This window comes from Lactuca saligna, chromosome 4 (genome assembly GCF_052625555.1).
Source record: "Lactuca saligna cultivar CGN05327 chromosome 4, ASM5262555v1, whole genome shotgun sequence".
Lineage (NCBI taxonomy): Eukaryota > Viridiplantae > Streptophyta > Magnoliopsida > Asterales > Asteraceae > Lactuca > Lactuca saligna.
Window position 1 is genome coordinate 147,523,763 of NC_136420.1, and position 11,697 is coordinate 147,535,459.

Sequence of the window (11,697 nt, forward strand, 5' to 3'; positions counted from 1 at the left end):
TCTCTCCCTTCGAGCCTGAAGTGGAGGAGATTCATGATTCTCCCAGAGCATGTGTAGCTGATGAACATGATTATCAGAAAACAAATGATTCTAAGTCTTCTCGAGGTGATGATGATGATGATATTTATGATGGCGTACAGTTTTTGAATAAATTCGACTTTACTGGAATTAGCGATGATGTTCCAACCAACATAGAGTTTGATCTCAATGATGAAGACTTTGATCCTTTTCTCGGTATCACCAGCAGCAGTGCAAATAAAGTCAATGAAGTTGTTTCTCTAGCAACCAAGACTAGAGCTGAAGAAGATTCTCTCAAAATTCTATTCTCCACCTCAAATCCCTTGGAGGTCACAACAAGCCAAGGGGATGTGACATCAGAGATTCCTCCCTCTGTGTCATTTGTCTCAACATCAGCTCCAATCATTTCCGACTTATCTGAACCTCAGACTTCTCAGACTTCCTTAAGAACAAGCCAATCTCTTGAAAGTCTGGAGATTCCCGCTGTAAAAAGTGCTCCTTAAGTTACCTCAACAATCACTGCAACCTTTGTTCACTCTCCTCCACAGCAGTCTAATGAAGGTCCAAGCACAATGTTCGAGACTGGTAGATCCTCTTATGTTCCAAAATATTCTCCAACTCAACCTTCTCTAGATGAAGCTTCTATCAGACTAGTAAGACATTTGGCTCAATCAAGTCCAACCTCTTCACGCGGGAAAGGAATATCATTTAACGAGGGTCGGACAGATGATGACAAATTCACCTCATGTGATCTTCGAGAGGAAGTTGGAGTTCTCCGCCAACAGCTCATTGAAAAATCAATTCAAATGGATCAACTTTCTGCATATGTCTTGGAGCTCAGGGCAAAGGATGAAGAAAAGTCCAAACAAATCAAAGATTTACAAACAAATCTTGGATCCGTTCTAGCCAGTTATCTTAATCTCAAGAACGTATTGTATGATGCTTTTGGTGAAAAAGTTAAAGCTCTCTTCCAACAGCCTCATGGAGTAGATGATCCTCCTTCAACTCAATCACCTCATGTAACTGATGATCTTCATGTTGACCCACCTGCTCCAAGATCAACTATCATTGTAGACAGATTTGAAAAAGAACCATAAGGAAGCAGAGCTAGAATCACAATTAAACAGGGCAAAAGAGTTGTGACTGCAAACCAACGCGAGGGACTTCTGTTTATGAAAAATTCAAATGAAAATCGCAAAGCAAAAGAACCTGCCCTGACTGTAACAGATTTGAAAAAGAGAAAGTTTGGCAATAAGTATGGTGACAGATCTGGTATCCGTATGTGGGCTTTCGATCCAGAAACGAATTTGTGGGTGGTGAAGCGAAATTCAGGAATTTATGAATGTTACAAAAGCACCCATGATTTCAATTCTTGGACTAAGACTGGTCTAGCAGAATTATCTAGAGTTCCCTTTCACAATCCCTCGCAAGATCCAAGTGCTTCAAATTTTAAAAGTTTCCTTGGTAGGCAGGTCAAAGAAAAATTTCCCAGCATGAAGACTGCCAAAGCCCTTTATCGAAAGGATAAGGATGTTATCGACCCAGAAACAGGAAAACCTATGAAGATTATATTATGGCCTGCTACAAAGAAGCAAAAAGAAATTTCAATCCCTCAGCATTTCCAGGAGGGATATCTTGACAATATGGAATTTTGGGTATACGATGACGAAACTGCAACTGATGCCATCAAATTCAAGGATCAAGAACGTGTTTTGAGGCTGATCAATGCAAAAGTTCGAGACTGGTAGATCCTCTTATGTTCCAGAATATTCTCCAACTCACCCTTCTCTAGATGAAGCTTCTATCAGACTAGTAAGACATTTGGCTCAATCAAGTCCAACCTCTTCACGCGGGAAAGGAATATCATTTAACGAGGGTCGGACAGATGATGACAAATTCACCTCATGTGATCTTCGAGAGGAAGTTGGAGTTCTCCGCCAACAGCTCATTGAAAAATCAATTCAAATGGATCAACTTTCTGCATATGTCTTGGAGCTCAGGGTAAAGGATGAAGAAAAGTCCAAACAAATCAAAGATTTACAAACAAATCTTGGATCCGTTCTAGCCAGTTATCTTAATCTCAAGAACGTATTGTATGATGCTTTTGGTGAAAAAGTTAAAGCTCTCTTCCAACAGCCTCATGGAGTAGATGATCCTCCTTCAACTCAATCACCTCATGTAACTGATGATCTTCATGTTGACCCACCTGCTCCAAGATCAACTATCATTGTAGACAGATTTGAAAAAGAACCATAAGGAAACAGAGCTAGAATCACAATTAAACAGGGCAAAAGAGTTGTGACTGCAAACCAACGCGAGGGACTTCTGTTTATGAAAAATTCAAATGAAAATCGCAAAGCAAAAGAACCTGCCCTGACTGTAACAGATTTGAAAAAGAGAAAGTTTGGCAATAAGTATGGTGAGAGATCTGGTATCCGTATGTGGGCTTTCGATCCAGAAACGAATTTGTGGGTGGTGAAGCGAAATTCAGGAATTTCTGAATGTTACAAAAGCACCCATGATTTCAATTCTTGGACTAAGACTGGTCTAGCAGAATTATCTAGAGTTCCCTTTCACAATCCCTCGCAAGATCCAAGTGCTTCAAATTTTAAAAGTTTCCTTGATAGGCAGGTCAAAGAAAAATTTCCCAGCATGAAGACTGCCAAAGCCCTTTATCGAAAGGATAAGGATGTTATCGACCCAGAAACAGGAAAACCTATGAAGATTATATTATGGCCTGCTACAAAGAAGCAAAAAGAAATTTCAATCCCTCAGCATTTCCAGGAGGGATATCTTGACAATATGGAATTTTGGGTATACGATGACGAAACTGCAACTGATGCCATCAAATTCAAGGATCAAGAACGTGTTTTGAGGCTGATCAATGCAAAAGATCTTCTTCGTTTTCGAGAAAGGGACATACAGACTCTGGCTCGTCACCAGATAATCTGCAGAAAAGAAGTAATGGAAGCTGCCGCTAAAGAATACACTGCAATGATTGCTATAATCATAAATGGAAGGTTGTGGATGGATTCAATGGGGAGATCAGATCTGAGGCTGTTTGAGAAGCCTGCTGAGGAGCCAAAGGAAAAATGACAAGACTATGCTAGTCTCAAACCAAGGGGGAGACTGAAAGAACATAATTTGTGGTTTGAGCTAGGCATCATTTTGTATAGTTAATTGAGTCATTTTGCAGTGTTTTGTTTATTGTCATGTAATGTGTGCTGCCACACATGTGTGTGCGGCCGCACACTCTTGTGCTGGTAGGAGGAGTGTAACAACGCAAATTTTCAAACAAATTTTTCATTTAAAATAAAGTGATTTATTTCAACCAAATATAATTATTCCAAATTTCATATCAAAATACAATTATAACATCCCCAAGATCTCAAAACATCAACAGTGTCTACGCGTCATGCCGGCGCCTTCCCACGGTCCTCGCTAGTACCTGAAACACATACATAACAACTGTAAGCATAAATGCTTAGTGAGTTCCCCAGTATACTACTTACGCATATACGCCTTTCCAGGCCCTGACCTTCCGGTCTACAACGCAACGCCTTCCGGCCCGTAACATAATCGCCTTCCGGCCCATAACATATTGACTTCCGGCCCATAAACATACACAGCAAATAATACATTTATCATAACACATATGGCACATATATCACATATCATATCCGACCTTTCAGTCACATAACATATTGCCTTCCGGCCCATATAAACATACATAGCACGCATAGAAAATACCTTACCATTTATAGCACGTATAACACATATCATTTCCGACCTTCCGGTCACACAGTCAAACCCTTCCGGGTGCAGTATAGTGAGAAGACTCACCTCGTGGGTAATGAAAGCTAGCGACTCCTGAAATCACTCGCACTCGATCCGCCGAGCTACAGACTCCCTATAATATTATATGTCCCTTATTAATACTTTTATCTTTCAAGACAACTGACCCTGAGAAATCACATGTAGGTCAGCTCTGGTCAACGGTCAACGGTCAACTTGACCGGACTCGGCGAGTGCTAAGGCAACTCGGCGAGTCTAGACGTCCTCACCAAATCCTGATGTTCCCTTTCTACTCGTCGAGTATCCCTCTTGACTCGACGAGTTCCTCGTGGAAGAATCGCGGGGCCACCCCGACTCCACTCGCCGAGTCTGAAGAACAGCTCGACGAGTCCCAGTTAATCTTCAAGCTACTCGCCGAGTCTGTTCATCGGACTCGGCGAGTCCATGCCATGCAGTCGATCAAACTGCTTCCTGAGATCTGTATTGTCCCGACCATTCATAGGTTTGGTCCTCCTAAGCTGGTACAACACGTAAGACCTTCATTTAGGTGCTCATGCTACACTCCAAGACTTCTAATTTACCTTTTGTCTTAAGGCATAAGGACTCCAATCCAAAGCCTCTCTTAATTCCCGAAATACACAGGCATGGGACATTCTGGACCTCTAAAGGTCCTAATACAGGGTTATAATTGTTTGGGGAACAAGGGTAATAATCAATCTAGTCACAAAAGGGTTCCATAAACCCTAAATCCATGTACACATCAACATAGCAGAATATGATCCGAAATATTACCTGAATAATGCACTCTCTGTGTCCCCAATCCTCAGAACTTGATTCCCTTGCTGTTCCTTTAGCCAAACTCTTCTCTTCCTTGCACAATAACTTCTTCAAGATCACCAATGGCCTTCAATCCTTGCTCTAGATGCCCACAACCGATTTAGGGTTCTTCTCAGTCGCTAAAGACGGACAATGACGGCCTATAAGTCCGTTATATACGTTCCAAAATCGAACGGCTAGGGTTTCCGCTGAACAGCGCAAACTCGCCGAGTCCATAATGGACTCGTCGAGTCTAGTCGCGAACCCGCGACCAAGTCTGTGGTCCTACTCGGCGAGTCTGGCTCCAACTCGCCGAGTCCCCTCCTAAAACACCCAAAACAATATTATAACAATACCTGAAATTCCGGGCTGTTACAACTCTCCCCCACTAGGACTAGACTTCGCCCTCGAAGTCTCACTCTGCAAATAAATCCGGATGTTGCTCCCGCATCTCACGCTCCGGCTCCCAAGTCATCTCCGATCCTTTCCGGTGTTGCCACTGAACCAACACCAGAGGTACCTCCTTGTTCCTCAGAACCTTGATCTTCCGATCCCTGATGGCTACTGGTCTCTCGGCGTAATTCAGGCTCGCATCCACCTGAATATCCTCTAATGGAACCACTGCCGATTCATCGGCTATACACTTCCTCAACTGCGATACGTGAAAGGTATTGTGGATCTGTCCCAACTCTGCTGGCAACTCTAACCGATAAGCTACCCGGCCTACCCTTGCAATCACACGAAATGGACCTATGAACCGGGGCCCCAACTTGCCCCTCTTCCTGAACCGGATCACTCCCTTCCAAGGAGAAACCTTCAGAAGAACGAAGTCGCCAACCTGAAATTCAAGCTTGGACCGGCGTCTGTCCGCATAACTCTTCTGTCGGCTCTGGGCGGTCAATAACCTCTGTCTAACCTGCTGAATCTGCTCTGTCGTCTGAAAATGGGGGTCCAACACCTCCTACCATACAACAACTCAAAAGGTGGCATACCAATGCTCGAATGATGGCTGTTGTTGTAGGAAAACTCTGCCAAGGGTAAATGCGCATCCCAGCTACCCCCGAAGTCTAACACACACGCTCGAAGCATGTCCTCCAATGTCTGAATCGTCCGTTCGCTCTGGCCGTCTGTCTGGGGATGGTATGCGGTACTAAATGCAGTTTAGTACCCAGCTCCTCGTGGAATTTCTTCCAGAACCTGGAAGTGAAGCGTACATCACGGTCCGAAACAATTGAGATCGGCACTCCATGCCGAGATACCACCTCTCTCACATATAACTCCGCCAACTTCTCCGCTGATGAACTCTCGCTGATGGCAAGGAAGTGTGCACTCTTCGTCATTATCCACAATCACCCAAATTGCATCGACTACTCTGGCAGTTTTCGGCAATTTAGTGATGAAGTCCATGGTAATCTGTTCCCACTTCCACTCAGGAATCTCCAAAGGCTGCAACTTGCCATGCGGTCTCTGGTGCTCGGCCTTAACTCTACGGCAGGTCAAGCACCTCTCAACGAACCAGGCGACGTCTCTCTTCATACAGGGCCACCAGTATTCCTTCCTCAAGTCCAAATACATCTTCGTAGCACCGGGATGGATCGAGAATTTCGATCTGTGAGCTTCCTCCATCAAAGTAACACGCGTACCGCCCACGAACGGTACCCAAATCTGACCCTGAAACGTCAGAAGTCCTCGTCCATCCTTAACGAACTCTGAAATTAACCCAACGACCCGTTCTTTCTTCTGCATCTCGGATCTCACAGCCTCGGCCTGTGCCCCACGAATAGCATCCAACACCGGAGTCATCACCGTCAGTCTCAGACATACATCTCGCAATGGAGTGCTCTCCACCCTGCGACTCAATGCATCGGCTACCACATTAGCCTTGCCCGGGTGGTATAGGATTTCACAGTCATAATCCTTGACCACATCAAACCATCTCCTCTGATGCATATTAAGGTTGGGTTGATCCATCAAATACTTCAAACTCTTATGGTCCGTATATATCGTACATCGAACCCCATACAGGTAGTGACGCCAAATCTTGAGAGCGAACACTACTGCCCCCAACTCTAAGTCATGCGTGGGATATCTCGCCTCGTGAGGCTTTAGCTGCCTCGATGCATAAGCTATCACATGACCTCTCTGCATCAACACTGCACCCAGTCCCGAAATCGATGCGTCGCAATATACGACAAAATCTTCCATCCCTTCCGGGAGAGCTAATACCGGGGCTTCGCACAATCTCTGGCGAAGTGTCTCGAAAGAAATCTGTTGCTCGGGTCCCCATGAGAATGCAACACCCTTCCGGGTCAGTCTGGTGAGCGGTACTGCGATCTTGGAGAAGTCTCCAATAAACCTCCGATAGTACCCCACCAACCCAAGGAACTCCTAATCTCGGAAGGTGACTTCGGTACCTCCCAACTCATTACTGCCTCGACCTTGGCCGGATCGACCAATATCCCTGCCTGATTAACAACATGTCCAAGAAATTGGACCTCCCGCAACCAGAAGTCACATTTGGAGAATTTTGCATATAGCTTCTCCGACCTCAGTACCCCAAGGACCTCCCTCAAATGTCCCTCATGCTGCTCTCTAGATCGCGAATACACCAGGATATCGTCGATAAATACAATCACAGACCGATCCAGCATCGGCCTGCATACCCTGTTCATGAGGTCCATGAACACTGTCGGGGCATTGGTGAGCCCGAAAGGCATCACCACGAACTCATAATGCCCATATCGCGTCCTAAATGCTGTCTTCTGGATGTCCTCATCCCGCACTCTTACCTGATGGTACCCTGATCTCAGATCGATCTTGGAAAACCAAGATGCCCCTTGCAACTGATCGAATAAATCATCGATCCTCGGTAACGGATAGCGGTTCTTGACCGTCACTTTGTTCAACTCCCGGTAATCAATGCACATCCGGTGTGAACCATCCTTCTTCTTGACGAACAGGATCGGTGCTCCCCACGACGAGCTGCTCGGCCGAATAAATCCCTTCCCCAGCAACTCCTGGAGTTGCGAGGATAACTCTTGCATCTCTGGAGGTGCGAGACGATAAGGCACCTTCGCAATAGGCACAGCCCCCGGAATCAGATCGATACCAAACTCTACTTGCCTCGCAGGAGGTACTCCCGGCAGTTCCTCGGGAAAAACATCTAGAAACTCACGCACCACTGGGACCTCCTCCACTGACCTTGGTCTCTCGGAAGCCTCCCGCGTATCCATCACATACACCACAAAACCCTTACATCCCTGCTGTAGACATTGCCTCGCCCTAGCGGCCGAACAAAAAGCCGATCCCGAACGGGTACCCTCGCCGTACACCGTAAGAACTCCTCTACTAGGGTCTCGGATAGTCACCAGTTGGCGCTCGCAGTCGATGACAGCGCTGAATCGGCTCAACCAGTCCATGCCCACGATGACACAGACATCACCCATCGCAATAGGAATTAGGTCAATCGGAAACTCAACCCCGAAGATCTCTAGTACGCATCCCCGAAGAACCTCCGTCGCAGAAACCACCCTCTCGGCCGCTATAGAAACGCTCAGAGGCCGACTTAACGGCTCACGACTAATGCTGATATGCTGACTAAAAGCTAAAGATACAAAGGACTTACTCGCACCCGAGTCAAATAACACTAGAGCAGGCATAGAGTTCACAAGAAAAGTACCTGCCACAACATCGGGCGCAGCGCGGACCTCCTCCGCAGTCAGCTGAAAGGGTCTCCCGCGAGCCCTCGGGGCCTCGACCTTCACCGGCCGAGTCTCAGTAGTCCTGGTAGTAGGTGTAGATCCCTGACGAAGCTGCGGGCACTCGGCCTTCCGATGGCCTGTCTGGTTGCAATGAAAACAAACCATAAACCCCTTAGGACAATCCCTGACAATGTGTCCTTCCTTGCCACACTTGTAGCAACCACCAGCTCGGCACGCCCCCTCATGACCCTTGTCGCACTTCCCGCAAGTGCGGCCCTTCTAACCTCCCGTCCTCAAATCAACGGACTTGATCCGCTTGGCTGCCGGCTGAGACTGAGCCGGCCGCCGGTCCACCTGCCGAGACTCGACCTCCTCCCTGGCCTGGGTCTCCAACTCGATCTCGCGCTTCCTGGCATTCGCCTGAAGCTCAGTAAAAGTACGATAGGTTGAGTTTGACACAAACTCCCGGATATCCCTCCTCAAAACGCCTAAGTACCGGCTCATCCGTGACTGCTCTGTAGACACCAGCTCAGGGCAGAACATCGCCCTCTCATGAAACTTCCGCGTAACCACCGCAACCGAATCAGTACCCTGCTTAAGGGTCAAGAACTCCTGAATCAATCGTTCCCTCTCCACTGGGGGAACGTACTCGTCCCTGAACATGTCAGTAAACCCCTCCCATGTCACTGCTGTAATCTCCGCCAAAGTGAAGTTCGCCGTCACGAACTTCCACCAATCCTTCGCTCCCAGACGGAGCTGATTCAAAGCGAACCGCACCCTCACGTGCTCCGGGCATGAGCAAGTGTAGAAGCACCCTTCAATGTCGGCGATCCACCGCATTGCAGCAATCGGATCCTGCGTCCCATCGAACTCAGGGGGTTTCGTGTTGCTGAATTCCCGGAATAGCAACGAATCGCCCCCTTGCGGCTTGGCAGCGGCCACGGCTGCGGTAGCGGCAGCGGCTGCAGTCTCAGTCAGTGCGGCGTACCGCTCTTCGAACGTCTCCATCAGAGTGGTCTTAATGGACCTAAACATCTCCGGGATCTCAGCCCGGATCGCTGCAGCTACCTCCTCCTGAATCATCTGACGAATATCCTCGTCGTTCACACCGCTCGAACTCGCCCCGTGTCGTGTGGTAACCATGATGTCTCTGAAATACAACATAAAATTATCAGAGACTCCATCAAGTACAATTGCACTTGATACGCAACCCTACTCAGTCTCCGATATCCAGGGATTCTTACTTGGGTCTCCCACCGACCCGGTGTCTTCGGTAGTACGGGCCCAATACTACCGACCACACCGTATCAGCATTCGTCCCAAATCTTCCTCCCCAAACCCCGAAAAGTGAGTACTCTACTTTTGATATGCACTATCTACCTGCACGCTATCAAATATTTCATTTCGGCAAACTCCCTAGACTAAGGCATCACAAATCAGGCCACTCTAGTCCTATCATGAATACCTAGCCTTCTAGCATGCATAACAATTCATAATTCATTGCATAACATAACATTGTAAGGTATTCTGGGGATCTTTACCGTTCGGGCGCTGGCTGATCGTACACACTGCTCCTTTCTTGTTTACCACTTTACCATTTATAAAAGTTTATGCCTTTAATATATTTTTTTTAAAAGATTTTCCTCAAATCCTCGGTTTGAGTTCAGTTACACCCGAAGGTACACCCAAATCCCTCAAACCAAGGCTCTGATACCAATTGTAACAACGCAAATTTTCAAACAAATTTTTCATTTAAAATAAAGTGATTTATTTCAACCAAATATAATTATTCCAAATTTCATATCAAAATACAATCATAACATCCCCAAGATCTCAAAACATCAACAGTGTGTACGCGTCATGCCGGCGCCTTCCCACGGTCCTCGCTAGTACCTGAAACACATACATAACAACTGTAAGCATAAATGCTTAGTGAGTTCCCCAGTATACTACTTACGCATATACGCCTTTCCAGGCCCTGACCTTCCGGTCTACAACGCAACGCCTTCCGGCCCGTAACATAATCGCCTTCCGGCCCATAACATATTGACTTCCGGCCCATAAACATACACAGCAAATAATACATTTATCATAACACATATGGCACATATATCACATATCATATCCGACCTTTCAGTCACATAACATATTGCCTTCCGGCCCATATAAACATACATAGCACGCATAGAAAATACCTTACCATTTATAGCACGTATAACACATATCATTTCCGACCTTCCGGTCACACAGTCAAACCCTTCCGGGTGCAGTATAGTGAGAAGACTCACCTCGTGGGTAATGAAAGCTAGCGACTCCTGAAATCACTCGCACTCGATCCGCCGAGCTACAGACTCCCTATAATATTATATGTCCCTTATTAATACTTTTATCTTTCAAGACAACTGACCCTGAGAAATCACATGTAGGTCAGCTCTGGTCAACGGTCAACGGTCAACTTGACCGGACTCGGCGAGTGCTAAGGCAACTCGGCGAGTCTAGACGTCCTCACCAAATCCTGATGTTCCCTTTCTACTCGTCGAGTATCCCTCTTGACTCGACGAGTTCCTCGTGGAAGAATCGCGGGGCCACCCCGACTCCACTCGCCGAGTCTGAAGAACAGCTCGACGAGTCCCAGTTAATCTTCAAGCTACTCGCCGAGTCTGTTCATCGGACTCGGCGAGTCCATGCCATGCAGTCGATCAAACTGCTTCCTGAGATCTGTATTGTCCCGACCATTCATAGGTTTGGTCCTCTTAAGCTGGTACAACACGTAAGACCTTCATTTAGGTGCTCATGCTACACTCCAAGACTTGTAATTTACCTTTTGTCTTAAGGCATAAGGATTCCAATCCAAAGCCTCTCTTAATTCCCGAAATACACAGGCATGGGACATTCTGGACCTCTAAAGGTCCTAATACAGGGTTATAATTGTTTGGGGAACAAGGGTAATAATCAATCTAGTCACAAAAGGGTTCCATAAACCCTAAATCCATGTACACATCAACATAGCAGAATATGATCCGAAATATTACCTGAATAATGCACTCTCTGTGTCCCCAATCCTCAGAACTTGATTCCCTTGTTGTTCCTTTAGCCAAACTCTTCTCTTCCTTGCACAATAACTTCTTCAAGATCACCAATGGCCTTCAATCCTTGCTCTAGATGCCCACAACCGATTTAGGGTTCTTCTCAGTCGCTAAAGACGGACAATGACGGCCTATAAGTCCGTTATAGACGTTCCAAAACCGAACGGCTAGGGTTTCCGCTGAACAGCGCAGACTCGCCGAGTCCATAATGGACTCGTCGAGTCCAGTCGCGAACCCGCGACCAAGTCTGTGGTCCTACTCGGCGAGTCTGGCTCCAACTC